At 44.6% G+C, this 15,423-nt stretch overlaps 1 protein-coding gene across 7 annotated transcripts in view; it reads right to left on the reverse strand.

Annotated features, from left to right (window-relative positions):
* Positions 1-6,155, reverse strand: part of EDA2R (ectodysplasin A2 receptor) — a 32,052-nt gene extending 25,897 nt beyond the window's left edge. For 4 of the 7 annotated variants that reach the window (XM_050964671.1, XM_050964672.1, XM_050964670.1 and 1 more), the window contains exons 1-2: positions 5,995-6,155; positions 3,081-3,166 (exon numbers count right to left, since the gene is read on the reverse strand). The gene's annotated coding sequence lies outside the window, so the exon portion shown is untranslated. The other 3 variants (XM_050964669.1, XM_050964667.1, XM_050964668.1) reach the window with 3 other exon arrangements.
* Between the last annotated feature and the right edge of the window lie 9,268 nt (positions 6,156-15,423).

Below are 15,423 nucleotides of genomic sequence, written 5' to 3' on the forward strand. Positions count from 1 at the left end.
CATGTCAAAGGACAGCCTGCTAATATTCACACAGTAGGGCCTAGGAACATACTGGAAAAGATGATGTTACAGCCGTAGATACACAAGCACTCTCCACTTCTCTTCCCCCTCAATCATAACTCATTTCTATCTATGCCACCATTATAAATTGTAAATGAAAAGGGCCCCTCAGTAAATGTTCCTTGTTATGCCTTGTCAGCCTGCTCAGGTCTGATCTCCCACTCTCATGAGCCCTATGCAAAGTAGGCTGCACTTTAGAAGTGGGCTATTGGCCAGGCTTTTCCCACTATCCAAACAATCAGGACTCATCTGATGTGGCATCTCCACTGGATAAGCACAGAAAGCAAGATATTAGTTATTACTATCAACTCACATACCCTGAGCAGTATAAGCTGCAAAGAAAGCCATATGACAACGAGAAATTAAGGGTGCTAAATTTATCTAGCCCAGTAAAGCAAAGATCGCAGGAGGGATGAGATCACAGTCCATAAATAGCTTCAAGGATACTGACACTATAGAGTAAATTAAGAGAGTTTGTCATAGTCTCAGAAGATGGTGGTCAGGGAGCTATGGGCTGAAGCTAAAGGAGGAAATGTTTAGGCTCAGTATTAATGTCTAGTTAGGGCTCATTTCCGTTAGGAAAAAATAGAAATGGGCCTGAACCATCCTCCCAAATATAAACCAATGACAGATTTGAATCCAAGTTCATATCTGAAATTTGTCTCCATAATAGGCTGACTCCAAACACCCTGAACTTTGGATAAGCTCAGCGTTTGAAGCCCCAAGTTCAGCACTGTTCAGATCCATGGCTTAGCGTCTGTCCATTGTAGAAGTAAAACGTTCAGATATGGACCCAGATATGGAATTTGGAATGGAGGCTTTGATTTGGGCCCATATCTATGAATAAAAACAAATGGAACAAGAGCAAATTCCCAAATGAAGTGGAAAGGCATTCACTAGGGTATCTTAAGAACAATGGGGACCTAATCTTGGTGGGGGACCCCAGGTGCCATCCTAATACAAACAATAAATAGTAATAAAAAATAGGCAAGGTGAGACAATAATAGGAATGATGTCGGGAGTAGGCCTCCCAAATACAGTTTTATCCTGCATAATCTTTTCTATTTTTTGTATCTATGGCTCCTTGGTCCTCACTCCGGTTTAGCAATACATGGACATTGAAAGCTTTATTGAATTTCTGGTGTGAGGCACCTCAGTTCCTCCTATTCTCTGCTTGTGCCACATAATAGTCCATCCTCCTGTGGGCTGCGATACTTGGGTCTAGTTCTGATTGCTGGATTTAGTTTGGGAGTGCTGACGGCCTATGATATGCAAGAGGTCAGACTAGATGAGCTGGTGGTCTTAAACTCTATGACTTTATGAGCGCCCTCAATAGAAAGCAACCTTGAGATTCTAGTAAGTGGTTAAAACATCTGGTCCCAATTAGGTTAAAATGAGAAATTTTCCCACCTCTGCAGAAGCTGTACAGAATCTCGAGGCAACTGCCAGAATAAGATCTCATTTTCCGGATTGGGACCTAAACATCTCACAGTATCAGTCTGCTCATTGATTTTATAGGGAAACAATCTACAGTCATTGTTCTGCGTTAAGGGGAATCTACGAACTTGGTACATAAAAACTGTTAAATTATTGAATCAAAATGATTTCATGATTTGTTAAAAATCTCAGTGAAAACAGCTTTCCCCTATTTAAACACTTCCTTGTATGTGTAATACCCAACCAAAATACTGCACTAGAACTATTGTAAGATGGAGTGGTTTGGACCATTAGTGTAGAATACCATAGTTTTGGTAAACGTCCTGTTTTCTGCAGTTCCACCATTCTTAACCCACTGGGTTAGACTGCGGCATTTATGTCAGGGCCCTGTGGAGTGGGTGGGGCAGGGCAGCATCAGCGAGATTGTATCACAGGAGACACAACGTCTCAGGGATGGCTCGGTGACCGCAGTGGATGAATCTGATTGTCGCCCAGGCGCCCCAGCCATGCTCTGCAGGCCAGTGCAGATGCAAGGCTGGCCCATGACCATGCCTCATCCTGACCCTTCTCTTATAGCATCCTGCTTCTCAGGGGAAGCACAAGTCCCTGCACTCCCCAGAGCACAGGGATTGCAGAGACTGCTGGTATAGGAGGCCCTTAGATAGCTGCAAAAGGGGAAGGAAGTTTCATTTTCGCACTCCACCACTGTGTGCCCATGCAAGGATCACTCACAGCCTAGCCTTTTAACTTGACAATAGGATATTTCACAGAGGACTTAACAAGCTAGACTGGCACCTTGTAGTACACAGATCTACAACTACATACTGAGGCCCTGATTAAAAGCCCATTGAAGTCAATGGGAGTGTTTGGATTAGGCCCTGTCTAACTTGCACTTTCCTTGAACATTGGTCAGACTTCATATTCAGTTGAAAACTGTTGGGTTTTTTGTTTGTTTGTTGGTTTACCCAGTAGCTGCCTGATTTATAAATATCCAAAGCACTGAATTGAAATAAAAATCCAGGAACTGACAGCAACCCTCAAATTCTTTTCAGGAAGATCCCTGAAATTCGAGGGTGCTTTTTTTTGGTTTATAACCTAGTCTGACCTACAATATTTACACAGTGAAGAACATTTCTATTTGTTTGATAAACACTTGCCATCTTTTGAGACGACTCCTGCTATTCCTAATGGATATTTCTGTCTACATTTTCAAAGTGGCAAAGGGATTTCAATGGACCATGATAGTGGCATCAGGTTTAGCATTACTGGATTATCCGGTCAACATATTAGAGTTAAAGGATCACTGAAGATTTACCTAGTCTTTACTGGTACCATACAGCACTACTTGCAATATATACCTCTACCTCGATATAACGCTGTCCTCAGGAGCCAAAAAATCTTACCACATTATAGGTGAAACCGCATTATATCGAACGTGCTTTGATCCACCAGAGTGCGCAGCCTTGCCCCCCACCCCCCGAGCACTGCTTTATCATGTTATATCCGAATTTGTGTTATATCGGGTCGTGTTATATCGAGGTAGAGGTGTACCAGAATGGGAAAAATTGCTATAAAATACTTACTGCATATCTGAAGTTGGCAGCTGGTAGAATTGGGCAGTGGAAAACAGGTCAGCCAGATTAAATGCCATCATGTGGTTTATATGTTGCTTTAAAAAAGAAAGAATGACAATGTTAAATAAAAGCAACAGGAGAAAAGGATTTTTTTTAAATCCCAAAATATTAACCTGGAAAATATTCCTGCATGTCTAGCATTTTCCCCTCATATTAAGTCAAGTCCCTGCCTTTAGTGCCAATATCCTCTGTTCCCCATTCACTCAACATCATTCATTTTGTTCTGCAAGCATTTCTTGATACTATATTGTGCGTAATATATAAGATTCTCTGAGCCAGATTCTTTTATCTTTACTCACATCAAGTTGTACCTTACTTTGTAAACAGTCCCACTGATTTTAACAGGGTTACTTGCAGAATAAGGTATTGCTCATCATAAGTAATAAATGGTTGAATCTTTTAGCCTGGTTTGAAAATAAACATGTTTTTCAGTGAACTTGTAGACTTTCTCCAAGTCACAAAAAGTCCAATAAGTGTGTAATGTGTCCTACTTCAAAACTCTTAGCTTGTTTTCTGTTTGTTTTTAGAAAAAACACCACAATATCAAAAGGGGAGTGCGCACTGTGCTGATTTTACACCTCTCTGACATTATGACAATTTTTTTATGTTCTGACTCTTGTAGTAATGTTCATTTTAGACTTCTGTTTATTTCTTTCAAAATTTGTTCTAACAGCAAATAAAATGAGACTTTAAATACAGTAATAATACCCAATTCAGGAATTACTGTATTGTTATTACTTGGATTCCTGTAGTGCTCACAGCATGCGAAATGCCATTCAAACACATAGGAAGACCTATATCATCCCCAAAAGAGTTTATAATCTGAAGCCCCAATCATGCATCGGGATCTGATTAATACAGAACTCCACACCCATGTGAAGTTCTGTTTAATTCAGTGAGATTCCCCAGGAGTGCAGAGAGCCATGTTAGCAAATCACAATGCAGGATCGAGACTTAAGATGACAAACAATATAGGAAAGAAAGAGATACAGTTGAGACCTTGAAATCAATGGGACTGCTCACGTACATACAGTTTGTCTTGTGCTTAAATGTTTGCAGGATCATGGACATAATATGTATAATTTTCATATACACTATATATATGTTTTATATACATAATTATACACTGGGGTCAAGATTTCCAAATGTGACTAGTCTGTGTTAGGGGGTTGTTTGAGTATTTTCCAGTGCCTCAAATTTCTGGATGACCAATCTAAGCATCCATCTTCTAAAAACCAGGCCTTTTTAGAGTGTCTCAAACTGACTTCTCAAAATCACTGTTATCTTTTGAAAATCTTGGCCTCTTTTTTGTCTGTTTTCTCCCTTGACCTATCCATTATTAACTGGCCAGTTTCTTGATTACTGTAACAATTTTTTGTATCCTCTACTCCTTTTTGCTTTTGTCCTCTAATGTTTACCACATCATACCACTGACAACCTGTCATTCATACTCATCTCACAGGAAAAAATTACTACCTCATTTATAATTAATTTTACAAATAAAACCATTTCTAATCTGTACTTACTAAGAATTACTCCAAATGTACACAAAAATGCTCAGTCAGTTGCTAGCTAGAAGTATTTAAAATATTTACAGATGAAGAGCACACCCATAGATACCATAAATATTATACACACGGTGCTCAGGAAATGCACTTTTAAGAACTAAAGAAATCATTATCAACTACTATATCAACTTCTAGCTCATTATTTATTAAACTTTAATATAAATAATTACAATAATGAAAAAAGTTGCTCGTACTCAATATTTGCTGGTGCTAACACTAAGCTCAATAAATAGCATAGTTTATCATAAATAACCAATAAGATTAGTCATTTGTAATCTTCACTCATATTTATCGTTGGCTGCAATCTCAGCCTTGAAATCCACAGCTCAGTGCGCTAAACACTTTGGTGTCTGCTGTGTTTTATAATCAGGCCTGCCACCCCCGCAATCGCTTAAAGTGTCGGGACTTGCAGCATGTCCTTCCAGACTACAGTGGTGTCACCTACCAGTGACTCTTTGGCATGCAGGCAAAGTATTCCACGGCTTATTCCAAAGTCTGCGTTTGCAGGGATCAAAATATCTGGACCGTTTGTAAAGCGATCAGATGAAACCCCATCTGCGGGGAGTGGGAGGCTGAGCTATGGCTGGAGATTGTACCTGCAGCAAGTCCAGACTTGCCCGCTCACCACGTGTCAGTACCAGTTTCCTTCCTCTCCGGACCCGTCGCACCGCCAGTGCAGATCCGTTGCCCCCTCTCTCCCGGGAAGAAACGGAGGGCGCTGCTTTGCAGCTTGGTACCGGACAATCATAACCTTGACTCCGAGCGCGGAAACTTACAAGGAAAAGCTAATAAAAAGACCGATCCTTCCTGGCAGCCCGCTTCCTTTCTCCCTACAAGGATGTCTAGCTGAGACAGACAGGCTCGCCCACTGGAGCCTCTCCCTCCCCTAAAACACGAACGGGAAAGTGCGAGGGATGCTCCAGCAAGCTGGGATATGCCCAGGCATGTACACGGCACAGCAACTCTGCAGCCTGAACCAGCCCGAGACCTCCTCACGCCGGAGAGACCCAGCCAGAGTGAAAGCAACCCACGGGCCGGGATGGACACACGCAGCCCAGACAGACGAGTACATCCCACATATCGATTACAGCCGCTACGGATCGGGGGCATTCGCTGGTTGTTTAGCATCTAGAGTGGCAGAGTAACTTCCGACGCCCCGGCAAGCTGGGGGGGCAGCACGGACAAGACAAGGCAGCTCACACACAGAGATGATCAATAGGCAATTAACCGCCCTACCCATGAGACTTGCAAGTACCAAAAGGCATCAGGCGCCAGGCAAACATGTCCCATTTTACCTGCTTCCGAGCCGCAGCGACCCTGGCGCGGGCTCCTGAGCAAGTCAGGGCTGTTCTGCTCTGCCCCAGACAGCCTGGCCAGGGGCCCCACGGTTGATGAAATCAGCTGCAACACCCACCACCACTTCAGTCATCCACCCACGCACCCACCCTCCCTCTTACCCTGGAGGGACCCACGAGAAGCCAAGTTCCACCTCGAGACTCCGCCCCCACAGACAGGCACGGCGTCCCATTGGATAGAAGCAGCCCTACTGGGCGAGGCTATGCAGATCAGCCTGCCCAAAGGGGCAGGGTCTAACGGCGGCGAACAAGGTGGTTGATGCTGAGTGGGACTCCGCAGAGGCCGGGCTGGGGACAGTCTCAGGGGCTGTGGCTAACGTGCATTACCAGTTAGCAGCAGTGCGGAGTGGGCTGAGAAGGGGTCACAACAGCACAGCGAGCAGTTTGGGGTTGTTTCTAAAACTGCGACGCACAGTGCAGCAGGGCAGCGTCGTTCTACACAATAGCGCCGCGAGACGCAGGAGAGCACAACAGGACAGAACAATGCAATGGAATACAACAGCACAACACGCCACAGTATTAAAATAAGGTGTAATCCAATACCATAGAGCCACACAGTACAATATAACGAACAGGCGGAGTGCAGCAATACAATATGACAGGATAGCTCATAAAAGTACAGTAGTAACATGGTTAAAACAAAAACACAGCTAAGCCACCCAGTTATAGAGTGCAGGGCTGGCGCTATCATTTAGGCAGCCTAGGCAATCATCTAGGGCACCAGAATAAATGATGGGCACTGTTTTCCCGGAGGGGGCGGTAGGTGGCTCCGGTGGAGCTGCCACAGTGGTGCCTGCGGAGGGTCTGCTGGTCTGCGGCTCCAGTGGAGCTGCCGCAGTCATGCCTGCGGATGGTCGGCTGCTCGCGCGTCTCCGGTGGACCTCCCGCAGGCATCACTGCGGCAGCTCCACTGGAGTCACGAAGCACCGGACCCTCCGCAGGCACCACTGCGGCAGCTCCACCGGAGCCGCGGGACCAGCGCGCGGGGCAGCAAAATTGCTGTCTGCCTAGGGCACTCAAACCCCTAGCGCCGGTCCTGATAGAGTGCAATATAACATAAGAATGGCCCTACCAGGTCAGACCAAAGGTCCATCTAGCCCAGTGCCATCCACCTCCATCCTCTGATGAACAGAGGCTAGGGACACCATTCCTTACCCATCCTGGCTTATAGCCATTTATGGAGTTAGCCACCATGAATTTATTCAGTTCTTTTTTAAATGCTCTTATAGTCCTAGCCTTCACAACCTCCTCAGGTAAGGAGTTCCACAAGTTGACTGTGCACTGCGTGAAGAACTTCCTTTTATTTGTTTTAAACCTGCTGCCTATTAATTTCATTTGGTGACCCCTAGTTCTTGTATTAGTATATATCTATATCCTGCAGTGATAATTGCAACGCAGTTCACTGACAACAACCAAGTAAAATATAATACATCCAACGATGAACACACAAACAAGAATGACAGAGATACCATTAAGCCATATAGCACTGCCTCTGGAACAGAAAAGAACAGTCATGCTAAATGCAGATAGGGAATACCAATCACTGTAATGCCCTTATTTTGGGTGGATACTTGATATACTGCACCTGGCAGAGAAACAAGAGTTTTGTCCACTATTATTAATTTTTACTACTGTACACCAGCAGCCCCAGCCATGGACCTGGATCCCATTGTGCTAGGCACTGTACAAACAGAAGAAAAAGATAGTCCCTTCCTTAAATAAGTCCATAATTTAAGTATAAGACAAGAGGCAACAGGTGGAGACAGACAGAGAAGGGGGGACACAAGGAAACATTGAGACTAGAGATGATCATTAAAACTTGGATGGAACTGTCAGAAAAAGCAGTTTGTCAAAACAGAAACACCTTGTGAAATCATATCAATTTTGCTGAAATTTTGTTTTGGAGAAATAAAGGGGAAAAATTTCTAACAATGTTAAAATGTCCTAATTGTATATTTTCAGCAGAAAATATTTCAATTTTTTCTTTTGAAACACCTTTTCATATTGATTTTTAAAATGTTGTATTATATAGTATAATACAATAATATATATGTAAAATAAAAGGAAGATGAAACATTTCAATGTTGTTGAAAAAAACATTTTGATGATCTGAAACAATTTCCCCCGCAGACTTTTCTTTCACAGAGATCATATGTGACAACAAAGAGATTATATTGGTCAGCATGCTAGGCTGTGGTTTCAGCATACCAGCTGCCTAACTGTTGTCCACTTTTTGCACATTGGCAACAGTTGCACGGTATGCCAATGAAGTCTTTTAAATTTGATTTAAATACAACCTAATGCAACTGTATAAAACAATGCCACACAGTAGTACAATATGACAATAGACCAGCATGGAATAGAATAGTACAACACTGCAACATAATACAGTACAGCATAAACATTTATTAAGTCAGGAGATGTGGAAGTTATACAGATAAACAGGGGGTTTGATGCATGAAGAATATGTATTTGATATGGGTTGGTGGGCATGATAATTTTAAATGAGTTTTTGGAAGGATAGTCAGGTGATCCCCAAGTGCACTGGGATGCAGGAGATCTGGGTTCATTTCTCAGCTCTGCCATAGACTTCCTGTATGACAATGGGCAAGTATCTTATTCTCTATGCCTCAGTGCCCCGTCTGTAAAATGCAAATAATCATAACTTTCTTTTTCTCACCGTTTGTCTGCCTTGTACATCTGGATTGTAAGTTCTGTGGGGCAGGCACTATCTCCCACTAATTGTATATGTACAGCACCTAGCACAGTGGGACCTCTTAGCACATTGCAACACAAAATAAATATTGGCATGGTCTAGTGCAGAGTTGGGCAAACTATGGCTTGGGGGCCACATCAGGCCCACAGGACCCTCTTGCCCAGCCCCTGAGCTCCTGCCCCATGAGGCTCACCCTGGCCCCTCCCCTGCTGTTCCCCCGCAGCCTCAGCTCGCCCCGCCACTGGCACAATGTTCTGGGCAGAGGGGCTGAAGGTCCTGGGGCAGCACAGCTGCAGAGCCGTGGTCTGACCTGGTGACCTGTGCTGTGCAGTGGCATGGATGGCTCCAGCCAGGCGCCTGTCCTGGTGCTCTAGCGCCATCAGCCACCGGTGCTCCAGGCAGCATGGTAAGGAGGTGGGGAACGGGGAGTGGATAGAGGGCAGGGGAGTTCGGGGTGGTGATGGTCATGGGGAGGGGTTGTGGATAGGGGTCGGGGCAGTCAGAGGGCAGGGAACAGGGGGTTGAATGGGGGCAGGGGTCCTGGGGAGGCAGTCAGGAAGGCGAGGTGGGCGTTGGAAGGGGCAGGAGGGGGCAGCCAGAGACAAGGGTTCCAGGGGTAGTCAGGGGACAGGGAGAAGGGGTGGGTAGATGGGGCAGGGGTCCTGGGGGGGCAGCTGTCAGTGAATGGAGGGGTTGGATGGGGCAGGAGTCCCGGGATATGAGCAGTCAAGGGGCGAGAAGCAGAGGGGGACAGGGCCACGCCTGGCTGTTTGGGGAGGCACAGCCCTCCATACAATTTCCAAAATATGATGCAGCCCTCAGGCCAAAAAGTTTTCTCACCCCTGGTCTAGTAGATAGAGCACAGGACTGGAACACAGGAGGCCAAGGTTTTATTTCAGCTTTGCCACTGTCCTGCTGGGTGGCCTTAGGCAAATCATTCCCCGTCTCTTGGCCTCAATTTCTCCTTCTGTAAAATGGAAATAATCATAGAATCATAGAAAATTAGAATTGGAAGAGACCTCAGGAGGTCATCTAGTCCAACCCCTGCTCAAAGCAGGACCAACACCAACTAAATCATCCCAGTCAGGGCTTTGTCAAGTCGGGCCTTAAAAACCTCTAGGGAAGGAGATTCCACCACCTCCCTAGGTGACCCATTCCAGTGCTTCGTCACACTCCTAATGAAATAGTTTTTCCTAATATCCAACCTAGACCTCCCCCACTGCAACTTGAGACCATTGCTCCTTGTTCTGTCATCTGCCACCACTGAGAACAGCTGAGCTCCATCCTCTTTGGAACTCCCCTTCAGGTAGTTGAGGGCTGCAATCAAATCCCCCCTCACTCTTCTCTTCTGCAGACTAAACAAGCCCAGTTCTCTCAGCATCTCCTCGTAAGTCATGTGCTCCAGCCCCCTGATCATTTTCGTTGCCCTCCGCTGGACTCTCTACAATTTGTCCACTTCTTTTCAGTAGTGGAGGGTCCAAAACTTGACCAATACTCCAGGTGTGGCCTCACCAGTGCTGAATAGAGGGGAATAATCACTTCCCTCCATCTGCTGGCAATGCTCCTACTAATGCAGCCCAATATGCCATCAGCCTTCTTGGCAACAAGGGCAGACTGCTGACTCATATCCAGCTTCCCATCCACTGTAATCCCCAGGTTCTTTTCTGCAGAATTGCTGCTTAGCCAGTCGGTCCCCAGCCCATAGCGACATGCATGCGAGTCTTCCATCCTAAGCGCAGGACTCTGCACTTGTCCTCGTTGAACCTCATCAGATTTCTTTTGGCCCAATCCTCCAATTTGTCTAGGTCACTCTGGACCCTATCTCTACCCTCCAGCATATCTACCTCTCTCCCCAGCTTAGTGTCATCTGCAAACTTGCTGAGGGTGCAACCATCCCATTATCCAGATCATTACTACAGATGTTGAACAAAACCAGCCCCAGGACCGACCCCTGGGACACACCAATTGATACCGGCCCAACTAGACATCAAGCCGTTGATCACTACCCATTGAGCCTGACAATCTAGCCAGCTTTCTATCCATCTTATAGTCCATTCATCCAATCCATACTTCTTTAACTTGTTGGCTAGAATACTATGGGAGACCATATCAAAAGCTTTGCTAAAGTCCAGAAATATCATGTCCACTGCTTTCCCCATATCCACTGAGCCAGTTATCTCATCATAGAAGGTAATCAGGTTGGTCAGACATGACCTGCTCTTGGTGAATCCATGCTGACTGTTCCTGATCACCTTCCTCTCCTCCAAGTGCTTCAAAATGGTTTCCCTGAGGACCTGCTCCATGATTTTCCAGGGACTGCAGTGAGGCTTACTGGTCTGTAGTTCCCCAGGTTCTTCTTCTTCCCTTTTTTAAAGATGGGCACTATATTTGCAGTTTTCCAATCATCCAGGACCTCCCCCAATCGCCATGAGTTTTCAAAGATAATGGCCAATGGCTCTGCAATCACATCAGTCAATACCCTGAACACCCTGGGTGCATTAGATCTGGACCCATGGACTTGTGCATGTCTAGCTTTTCTAAATAGCCCTTAACCTGTTCTTTCATTACTGAGGGCTGCTCATCTCCTCCCCATACTGTGTTGCCCAGGACAGAAGTGTAGGAGCTGACCTTGTCTGTGAAGACCAAGGCAAAAAAAGCATCGAGTACTTCAACTTTTCCCACATTATCTGTTACTAGGTTGCTACCCCCATTCATTAAGGGTCCCACACTTTCCCTGACCTTTTTCTTGTTGTTAACATACCTGTAGAAACCCATCTTATTACCCTTCACATCCTTTGCTAGCTGCAACTCCAGTTGTGTTTTGGCCTTCCTGATTACACTTCGGCATGCTTGAGCAATATTTTTATACTCCTCTCTAGTCATCTGTCCAAGTTTCCACTTTTTGTAAGCTTCCTTTTTGTGTTTAAGCTCACCAAAGATTTCACAGTTAAGCCAAGCTGGTCTCCTGCCATATTTGCTATTTTTTCTGCACATTGGGATGGTTTGTTCCTGTGCCCTCAATCCTTATTTAAAATACAGCCAGCTTTCCCAGACTCCTTTCCCCCTCATATTAGTGTCCCAAGGGATCCTGCCAATCAGATCCCTAAGGGAGTCAAAGTCTGCTTTTCTGAAGTCCAGGGTCCATATTTTGCTACTCTCCTTTCTTCCTTTTGTGAGGATCCTAAACTCAACTATCTCGTCATCACTGCTGCCCAGGTTGCCACCCACTTCTACTTGCCCTACCAATTCTTCCCTGTGTATAAGCAGCAGGTCAAGAGGAGAACAGCCCCTGGTTGGTTCCTCCAGTAGTTCTGCCAGGAAGTTGTCCCCAGCACTCTCCAAAAACTGCCTGGATTGTCTGTTCACTGCTGTATTGCTCTCCCAGCAGATTTCAGGGTGATTGAAGTCCCCCATTGGAACCGGGGTCTGTGTTTTGGAAGCTTCAATTAATTGTCCAAAGAAAGACTAGTCTACCTCATCCTCCTGGTCCGGTAGTCTATAGCACATGCCCACCACAACATCACCCTTGTTGCTCTCAGTTGTAAACTTAACCTGAGGACTCTCAACAGGCTTTTCTCCAGTTTTATACTGGAGCTCTGAGCAATCATACCGCTCACTTACATACAGTGCAATTCCTCTACCTTTCCTCCCCAGCCTGTCCTTCCTGAACAGCTTATATCCATCCATGGCAGTGCTCTATTCATGTGAGTTACCCCACCAAGTCTCTGTTATTCCAATCACATCATAGTTCTTTGTGCCAGGACTTCCAGTTCTTCCTGATTGTTTCTCAGGCTTCTTGTGTTCATGTACAAGCATCCAAGATAAGTAGCCGATTGCCCTGCCTTTGCAGTATGAATCAGGAGGCACCCCCAGAATAAGCCCCGCCCGAGGGGAATCCAGCAATTTCCTATAAAGAGCAGAACATGGCTGCAGTATGTTGTGGTGAGATTTCAGAGACTGAGTGAGGCTCCTGCAGAGAAGGCCTTGGGAGTCTGAACTAGAGGAATTGCTCCAGCTGGGAAGGGCTGGGAATAGGCTACCAAGACAATAAGGACTTTGGCCAGACCAAGGGAGTTTGGGATGTACCCTGCTGAAGGCTGGAGGGAAGGCATTTGTGTTTAATTTTGAACTTTAAAGTTAATAAAGCAGACCCTAAAGAGGATTGTTGTGACTGGACTAGAAAAACTCTGTGCAATTTATTTGTGGCAGTGATTCTCAGCCAGGAGTACATGTACCTCTGGGGATACACAGAGGTCTTCCAGGGGTACATGAACTCATCTAGATATTTGTCTAGTTTTACAACAGGCTACATAAAAAGCACTAGCGAAGTCAGTACAAATTAAAATTTCATACAGACCAAGACTTGTTTATACTGCTCTATATATTGTACACTGAAATGTAACTACAATATTTATATTGCAGTTGATTTATTTTATAATTACATGGTAAAATGAGAAAGTCAGCATTTTTCAGTAATAATGTGCTGCGACGCTTTTGCATTTTTATGTCTGATTGTGTGAGCAAGTAGTTTTTAAATGAGGTGAAACTTGGGGGTATGCAAAACAAATCAGATTCCTGAAAGAGGTACAATAGTCTAGAAAGCATGACAGCCATTGATTTGGTGGCTCCAAGAATGGAAACAGATGTGGGGCTGTGTGCAGGGCTGCCATGAGGCCAATATGGGGCTCTGTGAGGCAGCCACTAATCTGCAGTGGTCAAACAGGTTGTCCACACACACACACAACTTCTAGGGGCCTAGCTCCTGCAACAGGAGCTCTTGAAGTATATCGGGAATATTGAATTGATCCTCAACATTTTCCAAATGTTACCATGGGATCTTTAACTTCCATCTGGAGAGCCTCCAGGTCTTGGTTTCACAGGTTCTGATCTTTTTACTTATTGGCAATCCTTGCATAGTTTATTGAACCAAAAGAGTATTTCAGAGTTTCACTTCAATACAGCTTGTGTTTGTTGATCTTCCAGGCATGTTGCAAAGCTTTTCTATTTCCACAGGTTTTTTAACGACAGGATGGAGATAACTGAGGGTTGCTTATTTTCGCTTCGATGGGTTGGGAAATAACCCTTGGTGTCACTGCTGTGTGAATTTGATTTTGAATGTTTTGAAATTTTGTATTTTGGGGTGCTGTATCTAGGTCACTATGTATATCTTGTTAGATTGACAGTCAGACTGATAGCCAGTAGAAGTCTTTCACTGAAGAAATTACAGAAGTCCTCACTAATGTACAGCCAACATGTAATAGAGAAGTTTGATTGTCAGTGATAGCAGACTGGCATAACTGGCAGGATTTTATATGGAGTTCTGTTAAACCGTCAGTCCACAGAATCCAGTCTTTTTCTCACAGTAGCTATTTGCTTTTTACAATACACTGATCTGGCTGAGAAGACCATCAATGACACAGTCCTCACAGGGAGCAAAGGAGAACAAGTCTTGTAGTACACAAGAGCAAGCATGATTTCATCTTTTGTGTGGAGCAGCACGTCTCCTGTGATTCCAGAGTCTGATGCAATTGACGTGTGCTGATCCTTGTCTTGCATCATTTGAATGACAGAATGCATCCAGCCAGCTGTCTGACGCAATGGCAGGTCATACCTGTTATTGAGTCATTGCTTTACAGATGGCATAGGTCAAGAAATGTACATGAGCTTCTGCAGTTTCTGTGACAGACTGCAGGTCTGTTTTTTCCTGGGCAGCTATTTAAATAATAGTGAAAGTTTTGTACTAGAGCATCATGCACAAGCTGTACGGGCTGATGGCGGACCATAAGTCTCACTAGTACAAGACTCTGAGTGTAGTGTGTGATCCTGCTCATGGTCAGTGCTCATCATTGCTGGAGAGCTGTCAAATAGGGTGTGTGATATTTACCAAATGTAGGACACAACAGTCACAGAGGTCCGTTAGGTCCTGCAAGCTTTGTACTTCTGTGTGGTTACCTTTGGTATGGCTGAGGTTGCCTGTATGATAGTACAAAACTATGCCTGAAAAATCCCCTCTCGTACTCATTGTGCACTTAGTGTGATGTTGTGTTCATGAAGTAACACAGCTATGAGGTGAGAATTATGCTCTTTAGATGTTTTCCTGTATGCTGTGGCGTTTAGAACTCCAGATGGCCATAAGACTTCACAGATTGTGTTTTGAAAGAACTATGCAGCTGGAGAGATTCTAAAATCATTTGTAGCAAATTCAAGCATTCATGTGTTATGAATATTATGGATCTGAACTCCTAGTGAAGCTCTGTTCAGTGATACTCTGCTGCAAAAAAACCTGGGATCCATTTAGTTCATCTGCAGTCTGATCCACAGTGAGGTGATGATGTGTCTCAGGTCTTATTTCTTTGTTTAGTAAGTGCACACTGACACTGATTCAGATCTTGCCTTGTTGCTTTGTTTTAGTTTTTCTTTTTAACTACAGCAATAGGAGAAACCTAGGGGATGAGGCCTTCTTTGTGAAACATCGAGCTTTTCTGGGCACATTAGTTCTCCTGCCTCAGTTTCCAGATGTGGAATAGGTTTTACCGGTGTGGTAAGGCTTCCAGGTGAATTGTGTCCCCTGTGTGCAAGTTGATTCAATGTCCTCTCGGTTTCTAATGCCTTGGAATAGAATGTTTTTGGCAGAATTGATTCATTAGTCAGAT

The sequence above is a fragment of the Gopherus flavomarginatus genome, chromosome 8 (assembly GCF_025201925.1).
Source record: "Gopherus flavomarginatus isolate rGopFla2 chromosome 8, rGopFla2.mat.asm, whole genome shotgun sequence".
In the NCBI taxonomy this organism is placed as follows: Eukaryota; Metazoa; Chordata; order Testudines; family Testudinidae; genus Gopherus; species Gopherus flavomarginatus.